The sequence below is a fragment of the Myotis lucifugus genome, unplaced genomic scaffold (assembly GCF_000147115.1).
Source record: "Myotis lucifugus unplaced genomic scaffold, Myoluc2.0 scaffold_15, whole genome shotgun sequence".
NCBI lineage: Eukaryota > Metazoa > Chordata > Mammalia > Chiroptera > Vespertilionidae > Myotis > Myotis lucifugus.
The window spans coordinates 3112883-3133448 of record NW_005871063.1 but is presented as its reverse complement, the minus strand read 5'-3'; positions in this window follow the sequence as shown (position 1 = coordinate 3133448).

Sequence of the window (20566 nt, the reverse complement as noted above, 5' to 3'; positions counted from 1 at the left end):
AGAAAAAAAAAGTATTTGCAGTATACAAAAGCACTTTTATAATTGAAAAGGAAATTGGTGGTTCCTGAAAAAATATATAGGCAAAAAGATATATATATATATATATATATATATATATATATATATATATATATATATATATATATATACAATTCCCTAAAAGGAGAAATATAAATGGTCAGGAAATTATATAAATATTTCAGCCTTTTTAGTAATCCAATAAATATGCAATAATGAGATATTGCCACTTTTCTGACTAACAAATTTAAAAAGACTGATCAAACTCAGATTGGCAAGAGAATGGAAATTGACTTTCTTATTGTATTGTTTGAGGAAGCATATAAATTGACACTTTTTTTCCCCAGAACATAAATTAGAAACTTATGTCAAAACTTGAAATATGTAATTACACTTGTAAGCAATTATTCTAAGTAGATAAATATACAAGAGCCCAAGGATTTCTGAACAATGATGTTCACTGTTATTGTAGTTCTTTTTTCTTTTAAAAATTGGTTTCTTTATGAAAAAATTTTAAACATACAAGAGTAGAAAAAGAATGGTATAATTGGGAAAAAAAGAGACATCTGTAACACTCTCAACAATAAAGATAATTTTTTAAAAAAAGAATGGTACAATTAAACATAACTAAATTACCCAAATTAGACAATTACCTACATTTTGTTAATTTTGCTTCATCTATCACCCCTGTATTTTTATTTGGGAGAGCTTGCACTTTTATTTGGGTGTGAGGACTGAGTATAATACAGTGACTCCAAAACAATATAATATACTCCACAAACTCTTTAGGATGTATACTTGAGAAATAAAGACTTTATAATAAAACATAACTAGAAAAAAGCTATTAATATTATCTAATATCCAGCCCATTTTAAATGTCCTCAATTTTTCTCAAAAATGTTTAGAATTGGTTTGTTTGAATTAAGATGTTAAGTTTCATATATTACATTTGGTTCAGTATGTCTTTTAGCTTTTTTTCTCCCTTTTTAAAATCTGTAACACATCCTCCTGATCCTCTTTTTAATGCCATTTATGTATTTACTGAAGAAACTCAGTCATTTATATACTATAGAATTTCCCGCAAACTGAATTTAACTGATCACTTTCCAACATGCTATTTAACTTGTCCTTACCTTATATACTGCAAAATGGTAGATATATGGGCTTAATAAAAAAAACACAAATTTGACAAGAATGTTGCATAAGGAATGCTATGTTCTTCCTGCGGCCAAATGCCCAATTGTTCTGTTTAAGTGATACTAAGATCCAGAGGTGTCCAGCTGATGCATGATGCATCCACTATAAAGTTCTCCAACAACTTCTCACTAATTGTTTTATATCCATGTGGATAGTTGCATAGATCATTATTTCATTAGGGATTGCAAAATACTTTTTAAAGTTACATATGTCAATCTATTTGCATTCATTAGCTGAACTTTTTTAAAAAATATATTTTATTGATTTTTTACAGAGAGGAAGGGAGAGGGATAGAGAGTCAGAAACATTGATGAGAGAGAAACATTGACCAGCCGCCTCCTGCACACCCCCCATTGGGGATGTGCCCGCAACCAAGGTACATGCCCTTGACTAGAACCGAACCCGGGACCCTTCAGTCCGCAGGCTGACGCTCTATCTACTGAGCCAAACCGGTCAGGGCTAGCTGAACTTTTGATAAGAACTTTTCCTTATCAAATGATTACACCGAAATTCATTTTGTACATCAAAGACTGGCTTGATGCTTTCCCTTGGTTATTTTTTAGAATGAGTTGGTTTCCAAGAAAACTCTAGTAGTGAACATTGAGTGCATGTGGTGCTTATATCATGAACTTGTAGATTTTCATAGTCTTAATGTCTTTCAATCTCTTGTAGCTGTTATTATTTTGATGCACAAATTGTTTATATTGGCCTAGTAGAAGCCCCTTCAAGTTTCAAAGTAACTCTACTATCCTTTTGACATAACTCCTGTTGTTTTTCAAGAAGTTTCTTGCTTTTTGGCAGATCGAAAGGTCTTCAACTCACTTCATACATTTCTAACCTTTAAACTAGACTCACCCATTTTACCAAGGAGCTTTGTTATTTTTGTGGGGGTGGGTGGGAAATCATATTTAAAGATCTGCCCTGGCCGGTGTGGTTCAGTTGGTTGGAGCCTTGTCTTGTGCACCTAACGGTCCTGGGTTTGATTACCAATCAGGACATGTACCCAGACTGCTGGTTGGATCCCAGGCCAGAGCACATATAGGAGGCAGCCAATCGATGTTTCTCTCTCTCTCTCTCTCTCTCTCTCTCTCTCTCTCTCTCTCTCCCTCTCCCGTCCTCTCACTCTAAAATCATTTTTAAAAGTGTGTCCTTTGGACTTGTATGCATGCATATTAACATAACCAATGGACACAGACACTGGGGCAGTGGGGGCTTGCCCCAGGGTGGCAATGGCGGGTGGCTGAGGGGTTCAATTGGGGAAAAAGGAGACATATGTAAAACTTTAGACAATAAAAAAAAGTGTGTCCTTTGGTGAAGATTTAAGAAAATTCTAAAAATCCAAATCTGGCCACCGAGGATATTCAATCCTCCTGAATTATTCTTGCTGTTATGGCTTTTCTGTGGACACAATTAGGAAGTAGGCATTTTGAAAAACGATAAAGCAAATATTGATATTTTCAATTTGAGTTAAGCTTATAGGAGTTTACTTAACTTCCTTGTTTTAAGACTTGTACTTCCTTTTCACTGAAAATCATGGTCCTGAATGATATTGACATAATTATTTATTTGCTTTGTTCTATAATATAATAGCTTCAAAATGACAAAAATATTATAGTAACTCACTGAATGTAGTTTAAAGATTACTTTGCAATTCATTTTGTCCTCCGGCTATATTCAACTAAGAATTTACAGTAAAAATACTATATTTTGGAATTACTTGAAATAATTCTTGGCCATTGTTTTAGCCTGTTCTGGCTGCCATAACAAAACACCATAGATCAGATGGCTTAAACAATAAGAATTTATTTCTCACTGGTCTGGAGATTGGAATTCCAAAATTAAGGAGCCAGCAGGGTTAGTGTCTGGTAAAGCTTGCTTCTCTTTCTAGCTTTTAGAAAGCTGCCTTCTTGCTGGGTGTTCACATGGCCTTTCTTTGGTGTTTGCGCCAGGAGAGAGAATGCTCCTGCCACTTCCTCTTCTTGTAAGGGCACCAATTCCATCATGAAGCACCACCCTCATGACCTCATCTAAGCTCAAGCACCTTCCAAGGGCTCCTTCTCCAACTACCATCACACTGGGAGTTAGGGTTTTAATCTATGGATTTGGGGAGGGAGGGGCAAAACGTTAATTTCACAATAGTTACCTTCACTGATATTTCCTATTCCCCTCTTTATTTTTCCTTAAGCCCTTGGTACTTTCTGAAATACAGTATATGTTTCTTGTTTAATTTAGGGTTGTTTATATTTCCCATTAGAATGGAAACAAGAATTTTCAGTCTTTTCATTTATTGATTCTTTAGCACCTCATAAAATGTCTGACTCATAGCAGATGCTCAGCAAATATGTATTGAATAGATAAGTGTCCAGAAAGTCTTAGAGGTCCAAGTAGGCCAAATATATATATTTGATAAGACATATATATTTGATAATATATTTTATATTGGCCTAGTAGAAGCCCCTTCAAATTTCAAAGTAAATATATATATATATATATATATACACACACACACACACACACATCCCTTATAAGAAATAATCTACTCAACTCTGGAATAAGCAATGTGGTATAGAAAATCTTTGTATTATGTTCACATCCACAATTGAGAACATCTTAACAGTCATTCAGTGAATTTCTGAATTAAAATTCGTCTTTGGAAAAAATCTAATTAATAAAGTTACAACAAACAAATTAGGCTATCTGAAAAAGGAAAAGCAAAGTAATTTAAATTCCAATGCTGATATGGGCCTCTGTTTATTATAAATAAAGGCTTCTTTACTCTAGAATAAACAACTGGGACAAATTGGCTTAATATTCCCTTTCTTTCTGCTCATAAGATATTTCAAGCAACATAATGGGCTTATATTACCCATCTTGTTTTCAATATGCATATGGCGACCATTATGTAAATGTTCCTTACAAATAAATGATGCTGTTTAGTAAACAATGTATGTAATTTGCTGCTGAAACCATGATTATGTGAAAGAAAAAAGTCCTTGAATCACCCTAAAAAAAGGATTAAATTCTAAGAGAATGATAAATAGGAAATAGCTGATACAATGAAGCTAACACTTTACTAGAATTTGTCAAGGGAAGAGGCTTTAAGAGGACAGAGCACATTTTCTAACTTTTTAAAGGAATATAGTGTATAAAAACTGAAAGCTAAGCTGCTGGGAAACAAATTGCATGGAGGGAAATCTCGACTGAGGTAACCCAGTGCCAGCGCATTACTTCGCTTCTCACAAACCCAAATGAGTATAATGGGGAGAGGAGCTCTTGTGATTATTCATGGCTATTTTAGATATTTCAGAAAGTGCAATGAAGAGATGGAATTTAGTAAGCATTGCACATTTCTTATTAATCCCAAAATTATGTTTTCTTTTGTGAATTCAAACTACTAAAGAATTTTAAATAATATTTGTAGCCTACTGGATGTAACATTACAGAAGACTGAAAATATATAGCATCATGTCAAGCTGTTAGGGACCATATTATAGTTAGACCCGCAACTCAGGGAGATTCCTCTCAGGGACCCTTCAACTACTCCATTTTGAGCTAAAGGTGTTTTGTCATATTCAGTTACAGGCTCATAGATCTTAGCATTTAATTTAACACTTTTGTAACACATGAAAAGGAGTGGATCCTCCACGCATAAGGAGCTTCCCATGGTCACATGATTAGATAGTTTACATGAGGCCAAGACTGAAACCCATTCTGCCTACCAGTTACTAGTAGTCTCCTTGCCGGCAGAAGGGATTCCAAATCTCTTTTATTACTGGAGGAGATTGGCCAAATAAAAAATACACACACACACACACAGATTCACATATACATGTACTTATATCTGTGTACCTTAATTCCATTTATAAGTACCTAATGATTCACAATGCCATTCATAAGTGCCTAATGATACGTTCAGTCATATGATCTTGGTTAGCATGTGATGTTGGTCTGTTTCTTAGGGCACCAAATTTTCTTAGCAGCACCCCTAGCTTAGGACCTACAGTATTGATGTGCCTTTTTTCTTAAGGTGATAAAAATGGCATGAGTCCTTTCATTTATTTCCTTTTTGGCATTCCAAAAAGATCAGAAGCCTATAACAACTCTGGCTGAAAGCCCAAGTATTTAAAATTGCCCTATCATACTAGAAAACAAGAAATAAGCGATGGAAAAGTAGCAATCTTACTACCTCCCTACATAACAGCAGAGTGGATAGGAAGGGCATGCCAGGATATTGTCCTTAAATGATACATGTTTAAAAAATATCAGGGAAAAATTAACAGCTTAAAAAATAAGTAGGGAAGACATTATTAAAAACTAGGGGCCCAGTGCATGAAATTCGTGCACAGATTGGGTCCCTAGCAGCTGCTGGCTGCTGGCCGAGGCATCCCTTCCCCCCAGCTGCCAGCCAGGACCTCCCTTCACACCCACCTTGGCCTGGTACACCCGCTCACCTGCTCCATCATCCCACCACGATCCCACTCTTGCCGGGACCCATCGGGGCCGGCAGCGCCTCCACTGCCGCCCACTGGCAGTGCCATGTTGCTGGCACCTGCCATGTTCCACGCCTCCCCCTGGTGGTCAGCGCATGTCTAACGCCTGGTCAGTCTAACTCCTGCCCATAGGGACAATTTGCATATTAGTCTTTTATTATATAGGATTGTATTATCCACACTTTTTCAGGTTTTTGTTTTTTAATGATTGATACTCTTTCCAAATTTGGGGATTATGCACAAGCCTTCTATCATTAATGCTTTCTATATAATACCCTTTGTTTTGTTTTTTTTCCTTTTGAAGACATATCATTAAATATTTTTGTAACTGTATTGTTGAGAACATTACAGATGTCTCCTCCCCCCCCCCATTTTCCCCCTCCACTTAGTTCCCACCCCACCCCAGGCCTTCACCACTCTATTCTCTATATCCATAGGTAATGCATATCTATAATAATAAAAGCATAATATACTAATTAGACCCAACAGCCGAACAGCAGAACAATTGTCCAGATGACCCACCAAGCCAGGGCTACGAGGGCCGAGGCAGCTGGGCCTGCAAAGGCCTACTCTCGCACAAATTTCGTGCATCGGGCCTCTACTATGCATATAAATTCTTTTGTTAATTTCTTCCCAGCCCCTCTTCCCCCTTCCCTCTGAGATTTGTCAGTCTGTTTCATGTTTCCATGCTTCTGGTTCTATTTTATTCATCAGTTTCTTTTGTTCATTAGATTCCTTGTTCATTTATTTTGATTTTTAGATTCAATTGTTGATAGATATGCATTTATTGCCATTTTATTGTTCATAATTTTTATCTTTTATTTCTCCTCCTTCTCCTCCTTCTCTTCCTTTTCCTTCTTCTTCTCCTTCTCTTCCTTTTCCTCCTTCTTCTCCTTCTCCTCCTCTCTCCTCTTTTTCCTCCTCCTCCTCCTCCTTTTCCTTTAATATTTCATGTAAGACTGATTTGAAAGCTCAAAATAAACTGTAGTAGTTATTCAAGATTTAATTTGATTTGGGGGGCCCTAGTCTTCCTTTGCGTGCTCTATTTAGATATTAATACAGAAACTCCATAAAGATGAGCTTCTCTAGGTGGTGCATCTACCTTTCCTAGGTTAGCACATTTTGCTACTTATCAGAGATGTGCTTGTGATTTAGGTAAAGGAAGTGAAATTGGAAAAGGACAAGGATATGGGTTGAGTAGTGAAGTATCCTAATGATATTTTAGTGATTTCTAAGGGGGGTGGGGCACTGATGGTGGAATTTGTAACCCAGGGCATTGCAATGGTGGTCTTGAGGATGGATGAGTAAAGTGGATGTTAGTACCGTGGGAATGGCCTTCCACACAGAAAAGGAGCCTAAGAAACCTGAACTTGTTTCCATTGTTTCTCCCCACATCTAGAAACATAGGCAGCTGGCTAGATTGAAATACAAATAACTCTATGGACAAAAATTACAGCTTGTAAAAATTAAATTGGACAATGCTTACCCTTTCAAAAAATACTATAACTTCCAAGTTAAATGTAGAGGATGAACCACCAAATAAATTTTTATTTCAATGTTTCTTGCTTGTTCATTAAATGTAAGAAAAAAAAGGAAACAAAACTGGAGTTGTAAGGAAACTGCGTGTTTAAAAAGAAATGCATTTTGAAATGTGGGAAGAGCCATCAGGAGTGGTGGAAAAAACCACAAGCACTTAAAAAATATTGGCATGAAATACTGATGAGGGCCATGGAGTTTTCCCAGAAATTCTTTCTTAGTTTTAGTGGATTTGCCGGATTTGCTCTTTTAAACATCTGTTTCAGCTTCCTTAGAATAAGTGGAGGCTAAAAAGAAAAAAGAAAAATCCAAGAGGCATTTGAAGTAAGATTCCAGATGTGATTTAGATCCTGCCCATCAAAGCTGTCTAACGACTCTTGCATCCAGAACTGAGTTAACCGAGGACTGAGGCCTAGTGTTTGAGACACTCATTTGCAGGTGCAGATTTAGTGGGATTGCAGACTCTGGGACCCACAGTGGCAGTGGTGGCCTCGGTCCAGATCATAGCTAAGGCCAGCATGATTAGAGTCATAATTGGCTCCCGAATCCCCTCCCAGAAGACTTAATTCCCTTGGCAGACTGGTTCTACAGTGTAGTTCTGGGAGTCATTCCTGGAGTCCCAGCTCCGGAGCTTGCTCCTACAGCTCTTGTAAGAATTCTGTCAATACTTTATCTTCTGTATTAAATCATTTTCTGCTTAAAACAGCTAAATGTTTTCTATTACCTGCAGCTGAACTTTCACACAATAGTAAAGAACATCCTTATCATATGCTTCCAGTATTGTCCTGGCTGGAAGGGCTTATGAAAGGGAGGAATTAAATGTATTGAAAATTAGTACCCCCTCTCCCCCAATATAATTGTTCTCTTCCTATTGTGTTCTCTCTGGAATCAGAACCAGACCACTGGCTTAAAAAAAAAAACTCTTTGGCAACTTATTTGACTTCTCAGTGCCTGAGAATCATAATAATGTCTATGGCACAGTTATGATAATTACATTATGACAGTGTGTAAAGAATGTAGCCCAATTCCTGGTATGTAGTAAATGATCAATAAATGAAATCTACTATTAACATTATTACTTCTGAATAACTGCTTTCATTCATAATGCTAGCTACTTGACAAATGGGTGGCATACCTTTGAGGGGAAGAACTCGGCTTCATTCACTCATCTTTCTATCTCAAGAGTGTATCACAAAGCTTGGCACTGAGTAAATATTTAATGCCTCCTGAATAACTGTTTCTGAATGGAGGGCCTATGAGTTTAAAAAGAGTCTCAAAGTATCTTGTTCTTTTATTTTCTTTGGGGAAGTTGGACTATGCCTAACCTTCTCTGGAGCCTTCCTTGTGAAGAAGAGGTAGGAGAGAATAAAAAATGTAAAAGAATATTAGCCGTTTCAGATTCTGTACCTCATGTATAATGAAAGTAAGACCCCAAGTTACTGTTCTTGCTCAAGTTCACAAACATACAGACCTACAATCAGTTCTCTATAATTCCCCTATCATATTTTTCTATTGCATCATGCCAAGTACGAGACGGTCATTAAAGTTTCATCCAGCCCTGAGAGTCTATGATTTTGATAGGTGAGCTTTTAAAAACTGTATTGTTTTGAATATACCCCTTCAATTATTGAAAATTTCCACATTTTTATCCACATTCTTGAATAGTACGATTGTATCTTTTTTTATTACTGAAGACTATAAATCTTAATAGCAATAATTGTATTCTGATACAATATAGTGACATTTCAGAGTAATTATCGGTCTATAAGGACTCATCCCCTGAAACTAACAGTTTCCATGGTTTAGAGGCCTTAAGTCTTCTTTTGTGACTTTGTGTCAGTTTCTTTTCTCACTATGAGGCATGCTGCTGTCTTTTCCTGCTGCCACCAGTAATCTCCCCAGAAACTCGCACCAATTTTCTAATTTCCAAGTGTTCTGGAAAATAAGCTATTATAACTAGTCCAAACAAAGAGTAAATTGACTACAAATGAGAGCTTTGGGGATTTTTCTAAGGATAGATAGATGGGAAGATCATTGGTATTGGTTTGGCCCCTCAAAGAGCTTTCCCCCCTTTCTCTTCTGATTTCCATTGTAGCTTTGATAATTGAGGTGACCAGACAAGTAGCCTTAACATATGTTAGACTATGTACCGATTCAGAACAATGAAGCAGCAACTAATGAAAAATTCTGATAAAGTAAATCTCTACATAATGTAAAATATGACAGCCACTTTTGAAAAACATCCTGGTGATTCCTCAAAAAGTTAAACAGGAGTTATCATTTGACACAGTAATCCCACTCCTAGGTATATACCCAAGAGAAATAAAAATATGTCCATACAAAAACTTCTGAAAGAATGTTCATAGCAATTATTATTCATAGTAGCCAAAAGGTGGAAACAACCCGTGTTCACCAACTAATTAATGGATATGTAAAATGTACAATATCAACACAATGGAATATTGTTTGACCACAAAAAGGAATGAAGTACTAATACATGCTATAACGTGGATAAACCTTGAAAATATTATGTGAATAAAGAAGACAGTCACAAAAGACTAAATATTATGTTATTGTATTTATATGAAATGTCCAGAATAGGCAAATTTATAGAGGAAAAAAAAGTAGATTAATGGTTGGCTAGGGCAGGGGATGTGAGTATTATTAGGCAATTTTGTGGAGTGATAATTAAAGGGTAGAGGGTTTTTTGGGGGGAAGTTGTTGAAAATGTTCTAAAATTGACTGTGGTGATGGTAGCACAATTCTGAATATACCAAAAGCCATTGAATTATACACTTTATTTTTTTTAAAATATATTTTATTGGTTTTTTTAACAGAGAGTAAGGGAGAGGGATAGAGAGTTAGAAACATCGATCAGCTGCCTCCTGCACACCCCCAAGTGGGGATGTGCCCGCAACCAAGGTACATGCCCTTGACCAGAATCGAACCTGGGACCCTTCAGTCCGCAGACCGATGCTCTATCCACTGAGCCAAACCAGTTAGGTCGAATTATACACTTTAAATAGGTGAATTGTATGGTATGTGAGTTATATCTCAGTAAAGCTGCTACCAAAAAAAATCTCCATGTAACAACATGGTCAGTCTCCAGTTGAAATTCCATCAACTTCAAACAATATTTTATTTAAGAAACTTTGACAGTTCTTTAAAGTTTACTGTCAAAAGACCCTGTGTGTAATAGCATTTCGTTGGGAACAAATGCTCTTCCCAAATTGTCTATTTAGGTGGGAGGAAAGATAACCAAATATTACCACTCCAAATATACGATAAATAGTAAACTTTCCATGACTGCCTTGTGTCCCATCTAATTTATTTGTTTCCTTATGGAAGACATCACTGTCTGGAATCTCACGTACAGTGTGATGCAAACATGATTTCTGCAATTAAAGACGGGAAGGCTCAAAAGCAGAAAGATGGTTAATCAGCACAGAAGAATTTCTAACGTCCTTGTTAATTTGTAATTGAGTAAAGTTGCTTTCCTTTCGTTTTCAGCGTTACTGTGGAGATCAGGGAATTGTGACCACATGTGGTTTCGACAGGAAGCTTCTTACAATTTATCAAAAACAAAAGGGCAGAGGGCAGCAGCCCTGAGTCGAGGCAGGACTGAACAACAGAGGCCCGAGAACAACAGAGGCCCGAGATGCGCTCTTGGTTCCGTCAGGGGTTGCTTGGGTGATGCTGGTGACTCATTCGTGTCTCTCAGGCCTACTTTCTCTGTATGTTACAAGCTTTCCAATTAAGTCCTGGAAAAAGATGTAGCAGCGTACTGACCTGAAGTATTATTCTGAAACCCTCCACAACACCATTCTCACCTTCCTGTGTTGTTATTACATTTTTTAAAAAGACAAGACAACAAGCTGACATTTCATTATCAAGTAAGTTTAAATACGGGGAAAAAATGTTAATGATTCCATCTGAACTGTCCAGAGATAAATGTATTTTAGGTGCAATCTTTTAGATTATTTGAAACAATGATGCCAAGACCTAATAAGAAAATCTCAACATAATTACCTGTATATCTTACTTGTATGTAAAATTGGAAGTTTTTTTCTCCATATGACAGGCTTCCAATTGCATAACTTCTTTCTTCTCTCTGGATTTCTGCCTGATTTAAGAATACGCTTGGCTGGAATATGACCTTATAGTTTCATATACGGGAGAGGAGAGGAGAAGAGAGGAGGAACGGGCACAGTGGGGAGGGACAAAGATGAGAGATGTTCTGGCTTCAAGCTTCTGCCTCAGGAATGCTCCTCACGCGTCACCTGATTTTGTCTTTGGTGGTCGTGGAATGGTGGGCCTTGTTCATGTGTGATTCCTAAGAAAGGGCGGTAGGCAGGTCAGTGGCCTCCAAAGATAGTTCTGTCTTAATTCCTAGAACCTGTAAATATTTTAGCTTACATGGCAAAGGGGAGTTAAGGTTGCAGATGGAATTAATTAACAGCTAGCTTTAAAACTGGGAATTAACCTGAATTATTTAGGTAGGACCAATGTAATCACAGAGGTTCTTAAAAGGGGGAGAGCCTTTCCCCTCCCCCAATAGACACAATCACAATCAGTATTGTCGATTTCATTTTCCATAGAACTTTTGATCCTGTAATACCCTCCTTTTCTTCCAGTGGTCACTGCCTTAGTTTAGGTTCTTATCATAAATCACTGTGGATGATATATTGCTTAAAAGTTGAGAAAAGATCTAGATGCCTTAGTATGCTTACGTAAAATAGTGCCGGTTTTGAATTTTGAAACACAACGAAGCCATTTAAAGGACATTAGAATAACTTTTCTCAATGTGAAATCAGTGAAAAGAGACCTCGACATTTTTCTTTAATTCATGGAATGTATTCTTGTTCTCGTTCTTATCAACATATGGAGTGATTGGTGTCAGAGACCAGGAAGGCATGATTCTGTCACAGGGATGTGGACTTCAAGGGATCAGTGAGGATGGCTCTGAGAACCATTTCAGATGCCTATGTCAGTGTGCCCGTGAAAGAGCTTGGAATGTGGCGATTACCGAAGAAGCTACGGGAGAAGCCAGAAAAGTCAGTTCTGATTTATTAGGAGGAAGAGGGAGGAAAGGAAATGGTGATGGCTGGTGCACTTACGTCGTCAGGCTCCTGGCTGTGTCGTACGGTGAGCTGAGATGGCTTGAACTTATCATCCTCACCTTCACAAATGGATCTGTAACGATAATGCACTTCAAGAAGTTTTTATAGATTTTGTTTGATTCTCACTCTAACTTTATAGATGACAGGAATTATTATCATTCATTTCACAAATGGAAGAAATCGTGGCAGGGTGTCTGAGAGGCTTCCTCGAGATGAAAGGAGCTAGTTAGTTATCAATAGAGCTGGAATCAGGCCCGTCACACTGGAGCTCTTGCTATCATGAGAGCCCGACTCTTAGCAATCACGGAGAGACAGGAAATTATGTAACAAGATACAGGTTTGTTGAGGGCTGATCCTGAAGCATTTTGGAAACCAATGTGAAATTTGCAAGCACATGAAGATACATTTTCTAGGAAATGTCTGAAAATTGTTTGTCCTGGTTTTTGATTACACAGTTTTGTCCTCTGTGAATCTGCTTTTTTTTTTTCAGGTACATTTCCAATTTTATAAAATCAGATTATTATCTTCATGTCTATCACATTAGCATAAACACACTCATATCTATCATAACACACATCCTGATTTGGTGTTTGGTAAATTAGATCATCATATGATTTGGGATTTGGTTATCATATAAATGTCACAAGTGTCGAAAGACTATCGTTTTGGCTACTTGCTATCAATAGATCTCTTTTCCTCTTCTAAGCATTGAACACATTTAATACTTTTTATTTTTCCCTCTCTTTTTAAAATCAGTTACCATGAGTTTTAAAAGGAGAAAATGTGTGTTTCTCACAGTGCTGGTACTTTTCATGGGATGCAGTAACAGAGTCCTGGAGAAGGGTTCAAATGCCCTGCTAGAATTTTTAGGCAACTTCAAAATATCGACATATATTTAAAAGAATGAGAAAAAAGTTAACATCAGCCACGTCTTTAAATGTACCTTGTGTAGTTTATTATGACATGACATTTCATAAACATACTTGGTGCAGTCTCCTGTGGGTGCTTATTCAAGACTGAGAACAACTGTGGCAGAACCAGACAGTCTCATTAACCTCCTTCTTTTACCTGTGGTAGGGGCAGGTGAGTGCCCCTCACTGTTATGAACAATCCACCAAATGTCAGGTCAGTCTTTAGTCTTTAGTCTTTAGGGGAAGAAGTGCTACCCAAGGTCAATGAGAGAGGTCTTTTGAGTCTTTTGTTTGGGCTCCTTAAATGCTCTCTGCTGGGATGGAAGGTGAAACTACTAGGTAGGCAGCAAACAAAGGGAACTCGCCCCTCCAGGGCCTCTCCACTTCCCTGGAGTAAGCAATCTCTTTTGACAATGCTTAATTTCAGAGAACATTTATGTTATCCAGATTTTTTTTTTAAGATTCTGTTGTGAAGGGGCGAGACTATTTTTACTGTTGTTTCTGCAAATCATACCAATTGAAACTACAAAATAGTTTTTTTACTCCTAAAATGATAGTACTTGACCGTAGTATGTAACATTGAATTTAGTGATAAATAATCCCAAATTGGCTGCAATTAATTTGTAACGCCTAATCCCTGAGAAGTGAAAAGTGAGAGGAACTTCAAAACTCAATCAGCCACCAGGAAACAAAGACATTTCTTGCAAGGATTCAGAGATTTCAAAAAAGGCATTCTGATTGAAATACCTCCTGAATTTGGCCCCACCAATGTAACATACCCTTTACTCACACACAAACATAAACACACACTTTATGTAATTCTCTAAGTTTTGATTCTATGAAAAGATATGATTGTGAGGACCACATAGAACAGGATTTTTCCACAATATTTTAGAAAAAAAATAGGTATCACTAGGAGCATTGGATGAAAATTAAATACATTTTATGAAAGTAAATGAATTAATTTTCAGAGAATGCAGCTAACCTGAGAGTAATTCCGTTAACCCATTGGGTTTGGAAACACTACAGCAGACATTTTCTTAATCAACTTTGAATTGACCATTTTGCCACTTAACCTGCCCCTCTCCATTCTCGCTGTAAATCATACCAACTGATATCCAGGCATATGAGGTACTCATGGCTGCTAAACGACCTCTCCACCCACGTACCTCTGCTACTTCCAACTGACCTGTACACTTACTGAGAGTAAGTTGTGTGTGTTATCAAACTTGTTAGTGCCAAATGTGTGTGACATTGAAATTATGATAATTAGATATAAACACGCCAATGAAATATGAGTTTGAAGAGTTCTGATTTCTGTGGGTTAGAAATACTCAAAGTGAATTGTTTACTTAGTTCTTGCCACATTAGATGTGGAATACTGTAGAAGATGGGTATATGTAGGAGAAGTTTCCTCATTAAGGTTGCTTCACAAGTACCTTTAAGTTTTTTTGCTCCACATTAGAAAATGTGACACTAAAATTTGAGGACAGTACATTACTGGTTTGGTCAAGAAAGATGATATGGAAATCTGGTCACTTGATCCACACTTAATGAAAAGGCTTTAGCTCCACATGAATAGATTGCAAATGAACATATATTTGTATTTTCTAAGTTAAAACGTTTAAGATTTATGTGTTACGCGTATGCCCACTCATTTTAAAGTGGCTTTTTTACTAACTGAACAACTACTGGTTCCAATTGTGTTAGATGAGCACCTACCCCACCTTGATTCAAATCAATGTTCTGTAAATAAACAACTTTTATTTTGTATTTGCAAAACTTTTCCCTGAGGTTTGTAAGGTCAACTAAGGGAATGATTATTTTCAGAATTTAATAAGCAGGGCAGGAAGATCACTTCAATCAAAATGACTGTGGTAAATTGTGAGCCTTCTTTAAAAACCGGAAAGGGAAAAATAAATCTTCTCCAAAACACAGACAGATGCTTATAGAAAAGAGAAAGGATCAGAAAAAGCGACAGACAAAATGAGAGAGAAAGAGAGAGAGAGAGAGAGAGAGAGAGAGAGAGAGAGAAGAGAGAGAAGAAAATGTATGCTCAGATATTCTTAAGGATCGTACTTGGTCTTCAATTTTTCTATTTTTGTTTGTTCTATTAGAAATCCATCTATTTAAGTAAGACTGGGTACATCGGCTATTGACCTTTTTCAGTTAAATTACTGTTAACGATTTTAATGGAGTTTTGAGCAAGCACATGACAAACCATCTACCCATATAGGGAAATTGCTGATTTTATGAGCCATTCCTTATTCTCTCATCAATCTAAAAAAGGAAAGGGGTCTATCTTTCCCTAAGTTCTCAGGAAAATAGTGGCTGAGATGGAGATTAGTGTGCTGACAATTTTTTAGGGGATGTTAGGGTCATCCATTATGAAAGGGAAGAGAAGAAAGCAGGACTGGGCAGAGGAACTAGCTGTGCTTCGGCCAATCCCAAAAAGGCCTGCTGAGGGACTCAGGGCTTTATACAACCTCAGAGACCCCACTCAATGATTAGATGCAATTCCTGGAGATAACTGAGGGCTGAGAGATGTCAGCTGGCACTATTCCCATCACTAACGACATAGTATTAATGACAATCTTTATGTTCTATTTTGGGATAAATGTGGGTTGGTGGGGGGATTATAGTCATTGGAGATAGACAGACCTGGGTTCCAATATTAGCAATCACAAGTATTCATTTCTCAAGATCTGTTTCCTCATTTTAAAATACAAGTGATAATATCTACTACAGAGATTTGGGTGTGTATGGAAATAAAAGGAATTAATGTTTATTAAAGACTGGCAAATAGTAGGTACTCAATAAATATTGTCTTCCTCCTGCCATTTTCCAATAGGCCTAAGAGCTCTAAAGAGACATTCTATTTTTCACCTGGGCATTGTCCTCTTTACACACTACTTATTTCACTTTTCTTTGAGAATAAAACTAACAATATTTTCTAAGCTATGTATTTTAACATGCTACATTTTATGTTGCTGAGGAAAATAATTTATATGAACTTTTTCCCACTAAAATAGATTTTATTTCTTTCAGGAAAGGAAAAAGCTAAATTAAAGGAAATAGCCCTATCTTCACAGAAATCAGAGAGCTAGAGCTAGAGCTAGAGTTAGAACTAGAGATAAGGATAGATAGATACAGAGATACATAGAGAATTTCTATTAACACCTAGGTGCTATCCGGCAATCTGTGTTTTAACAAGTCATCCAGCTGATTTAATGCATACTAAAGTTAGAGAACCACTGGAATAGTGGATCAGTCAGCATCCCTGCAGAAAACAGATGTCATATTCAAATTAGGATAAATCAAGAAAAGTTTAATAAAAAAATTATTTATAACAATTTGCCAAGGTATGACCGAACCTAGTGAAGTACCTTTGAGCTTGGATGGCAAAGCTGTTAACCATCCTTTGGCTTGAAGGGATGAGGGGAGTAAGAGGTTACTGGAACCTCAAATGAAAGGGTCTTGTGGAGGCAATGCCTTGAGAGGAGCTGAAACTTCTGGGCCACAGGCAGGTGGTCATAGTTGTCCCACAGGAGGGAGCTTTCTGTTTCCTGTTTTCTGCTGGAGCTTTCTGATGGCCCAACCCAACCAGAAGCCAGATGATGTCTTGCCCATATAGTTCAGCCTCCCAGGACTGAGAGCAGGATGGGAAGGGTGGAAGTCAGTCTGATTGGGCAACTGGAAGATACTCAATACCAGTAATAAATCCTAAATGTCAAAACTAATTTTATTCATTTAAAATGTCTGTCTCCCTTCATTTTAGCATTTCCAGCAGTTATTTTTATTTTTTTACCTATTTTAGAAGTAGTTGTCTTGCAACTCCCAAAGGACTTTCTTTGTTTTTATTTTATTGGCAAGAATCTGAAAAATATGTGAAACTCTTGAGGCTGGTAATAAACTTGGGTTCAGATTGCATCGCTTTTCTTTTTTCCTGGAGCTTATCATCATGGGCATTGCTTCATTTAAAAGGAAAAATATGCCAGTATTTTCCACAAAAGGAAAGTATTAGTAAGGATGTAAAGCCATGGGAGCTTTCTACGTTGTTGATGTACAATGGCACAGAAATTTTGAAAACCAGTTTGACATTACCTAAAACTTGAGCTGTACCCACTGACCCAGCAATTCCACTCTTAGATTTATCCTAGTTTAACCAATACCCATAAATTAGTAAGGTGGCATTGTTTATGATAACTAGAAAATTAACATATTCGAAAAGTCATCAAAGGTAGATTGCTAATGAACAACAATAAATTGGTGGTATATAAACTGCACCAAAAAGAAATGAACTGCAGGTAAGTACGTCACCATGGATGAATCTCTCAGATGTTCTTTTAAATGAGAGAAATTATACATATAATACAATCCCATTTACATAAAGTTCAGAAATAGACAAAACTAAACAATGTAGTATATCATTTATAGATGCATTTGTACATGGTAACATTACTAAGAAACACAGCATTGGTTCTCACAAAAGTCAGGGTTCTGTTTATACATGGTTATATAGGTGGTTATACATTGCCAAGTGGCTGAAACACAATAGCATTTAAATTCAGATTGGCACAGGGGATCAAATTACACATTTGGGGTGTTGTTTTTTTTGGCCTCAATGAAGGTGTACACTGAGTGTGTTAACTTCAGATTTTTTTCTGGCTCTGATGTTACACCTAACCCTGGAGTTGGGGTGATACCTAATCTTCTGCATGTCCCGGAAATGGTCTGTCCTTTAGATTGACAACTACTTCCATTTCATATTTTTTACCCTCTTTACTGATCTTATTTTCTTTGGAAATAGACTTCCACAGAAACAGCCACTCTCATTTCCTACCAGTCGTTAAATAACTGTCTCAAGTATAAGTATATTTGTATTCTCACAATTATCACGACAAAATGTCTATTATGTAAATTTTCAAACATCCATAAAAATTGAGAGAATATATAATGAGTCCCCATGTACTCCTCACCCAGCTTCAACAATTACCAACATTTGTCAAAACATTTTTTTCTTATAATGAAATTTAGATGCTAATAAACAGCATTGACTTTCCTAAGTGCTAGTTTGTGGGGAGAAGTAGAATGAACATACTTTGAAATTTAATGGATTTGAAATACGTTTCAGTTCATTGCTTACATCACTTCTGTGATTTGAAGCATTTTTAGTTATTTTTTTATGTCGTAGAATAAATTGCATTTTTAATAGTATCTTAGATAGTTGCCCGAGGTAACACATTCTCACACTGAATTATAATTTAGTAAGAAAACATATTATTTTTTTCCTAAAGACAAACACCAGTGTTCTGAAATTAGGATTTAAGGACTAGAATTTAAAATTATTAGTTGGCTGATGTTCAATAGTTTCTAATGGGTAGTAGTTAAGTTATAATTAAACCATTAACAGAGATAATATTTTTGAACATTTTTAATTTAATTTTTCTCTAAGTGTAGACATTTTCACTTTTGTTATATTATTTTATACCTTTGGATTATTCGATATCAGTTATCATATTTTCACATAATAGTATCAACAAACCTTTTACTCCTCTAAGTCTAAACACTAGTAACTAGTTTTAAGTACAGGGCAGGAAAAGAAATGCTCCATTCTCTCACTGCAGATGTCCATATTGCAGAAGAATTAGGCAGACCAAACATGAATCTTTAAAAGAATTTTAAAGTTTTAATCACAACAGTGGATAGTCATAGCAACTTTTGAAAAATGATGAGTCATTCTCTAAATTTCATCCAGGAACAGAGGACAAAGGAACCCCCATAGGATACTTTTAAAGGTGCAATAAGAATAAAAATAAAGTTGCTTTTGATTGCCATACAGTAAGTTCTGCTCTGTATTCATAGTGATTGCACATAGAAATGATCAGAGAAAACCTAGACTCAGCTTCTTGATGGCAGAAATCACCAACATCAAGTAGTCCTACTCATAAGCTCTGTCAAATACCAAAGGGATATGGAAAGAGCATGGACAATGGAAACATCGGAATGACCGTGACCTCCCTGGACCCTCCTTTCACTTCCTCCTGAAGATGCACCCAGGCTGGTGCCAATGGTTTATGCTCTGTTCATGGAGAGGGACATTCTTTATCTAAAGAGCCAGAACAGAGGGCTACACTGGACTCTAAGCTTTATTCCTCCCCAAAGGGACACATTAATAACCAGGTGATTATGATTCCCTGTAAGATAATAATTCCGTTTTTCAGCAAAGTCATGGAACACAAGCTGCTCATATCTCAAGTCCTGAAATCTTGCTAAACATGCTAACGCAAAGTCCCCTTTTCTGTGGATATGCTGGGTGTTACACATCAGTTAAAGTAATGCTATCTGCTATCACAAACCCCAACAGGTACAATAGCTCAAGCATGATAGATATTTAGTGCCTACAGAGCTTCCCAAATTGGTGTTCCTGATTGGTAGGCATTCAGGATTCTGGCCTTGTTCCATTTTCTGACTTTGTCATTTTTAGCACATGGCTTCCAAGGTCATGGCTTCCAAGGTCACTGTGCTTGTTTCATCACACAGGCAAATGGGAAAAGGGCTTGGAGAAGTTTTTATGGGCCAAGTTGTCACCCATCACTTCTATTTCTAGATTCTATTGGCCAGCATTAAGTCATGTGGCTACCTGCAGCCTTAGCGATTAGCACAGAAAGAAGAGGTAATGGATCTGTGGACAGCTGGCCATCTTCAGTTAAAAGTATATACTTCCTTCTCTGCGTCTATAGGGTCAGGTGTTTTCCATTTATGTCTACTTAGTGTGTGTGTTGTTGTTTTTTCTGTGAACAAGCTTGCCATGGTCTGCCACACAACAAAGTTAAGATATTCATTCAACTTTATGTAATTAGTTCCCCATGGCTTTTGATATCAAGGACTAATAACATCTAATTCTTTTCCCAGAAATTGTTACATTTAAGGAAGGAATAGAAAGGGCACTAATTTTGGAGAACTAATGTAACAGCTTAATATCTGCTCATTAGAGTACCTCATTGCCAACAGATTCTTTTTTCTTTGAAATAATTTTCATAATTACTTGACTAAATTCCTCCAAGAAAATAAATGGTGACAATTAACTAAAATTTTGCTTTAGAATGTAGATAATTAGTGAGCCTGTGTTTTCCAAATGTCTCTGTCATGAGGGCAGAGATGAGCATTCTACATTCTTTTCTTGCAAAGGGGAGCATTGAAGTAACTACACTCAGAGCCTGATGCTCAGAATCATGAAATCTAAATGGCCCCCAGACTCTCAATTTCCACGTGATTTTAGAGCAGTCACTTC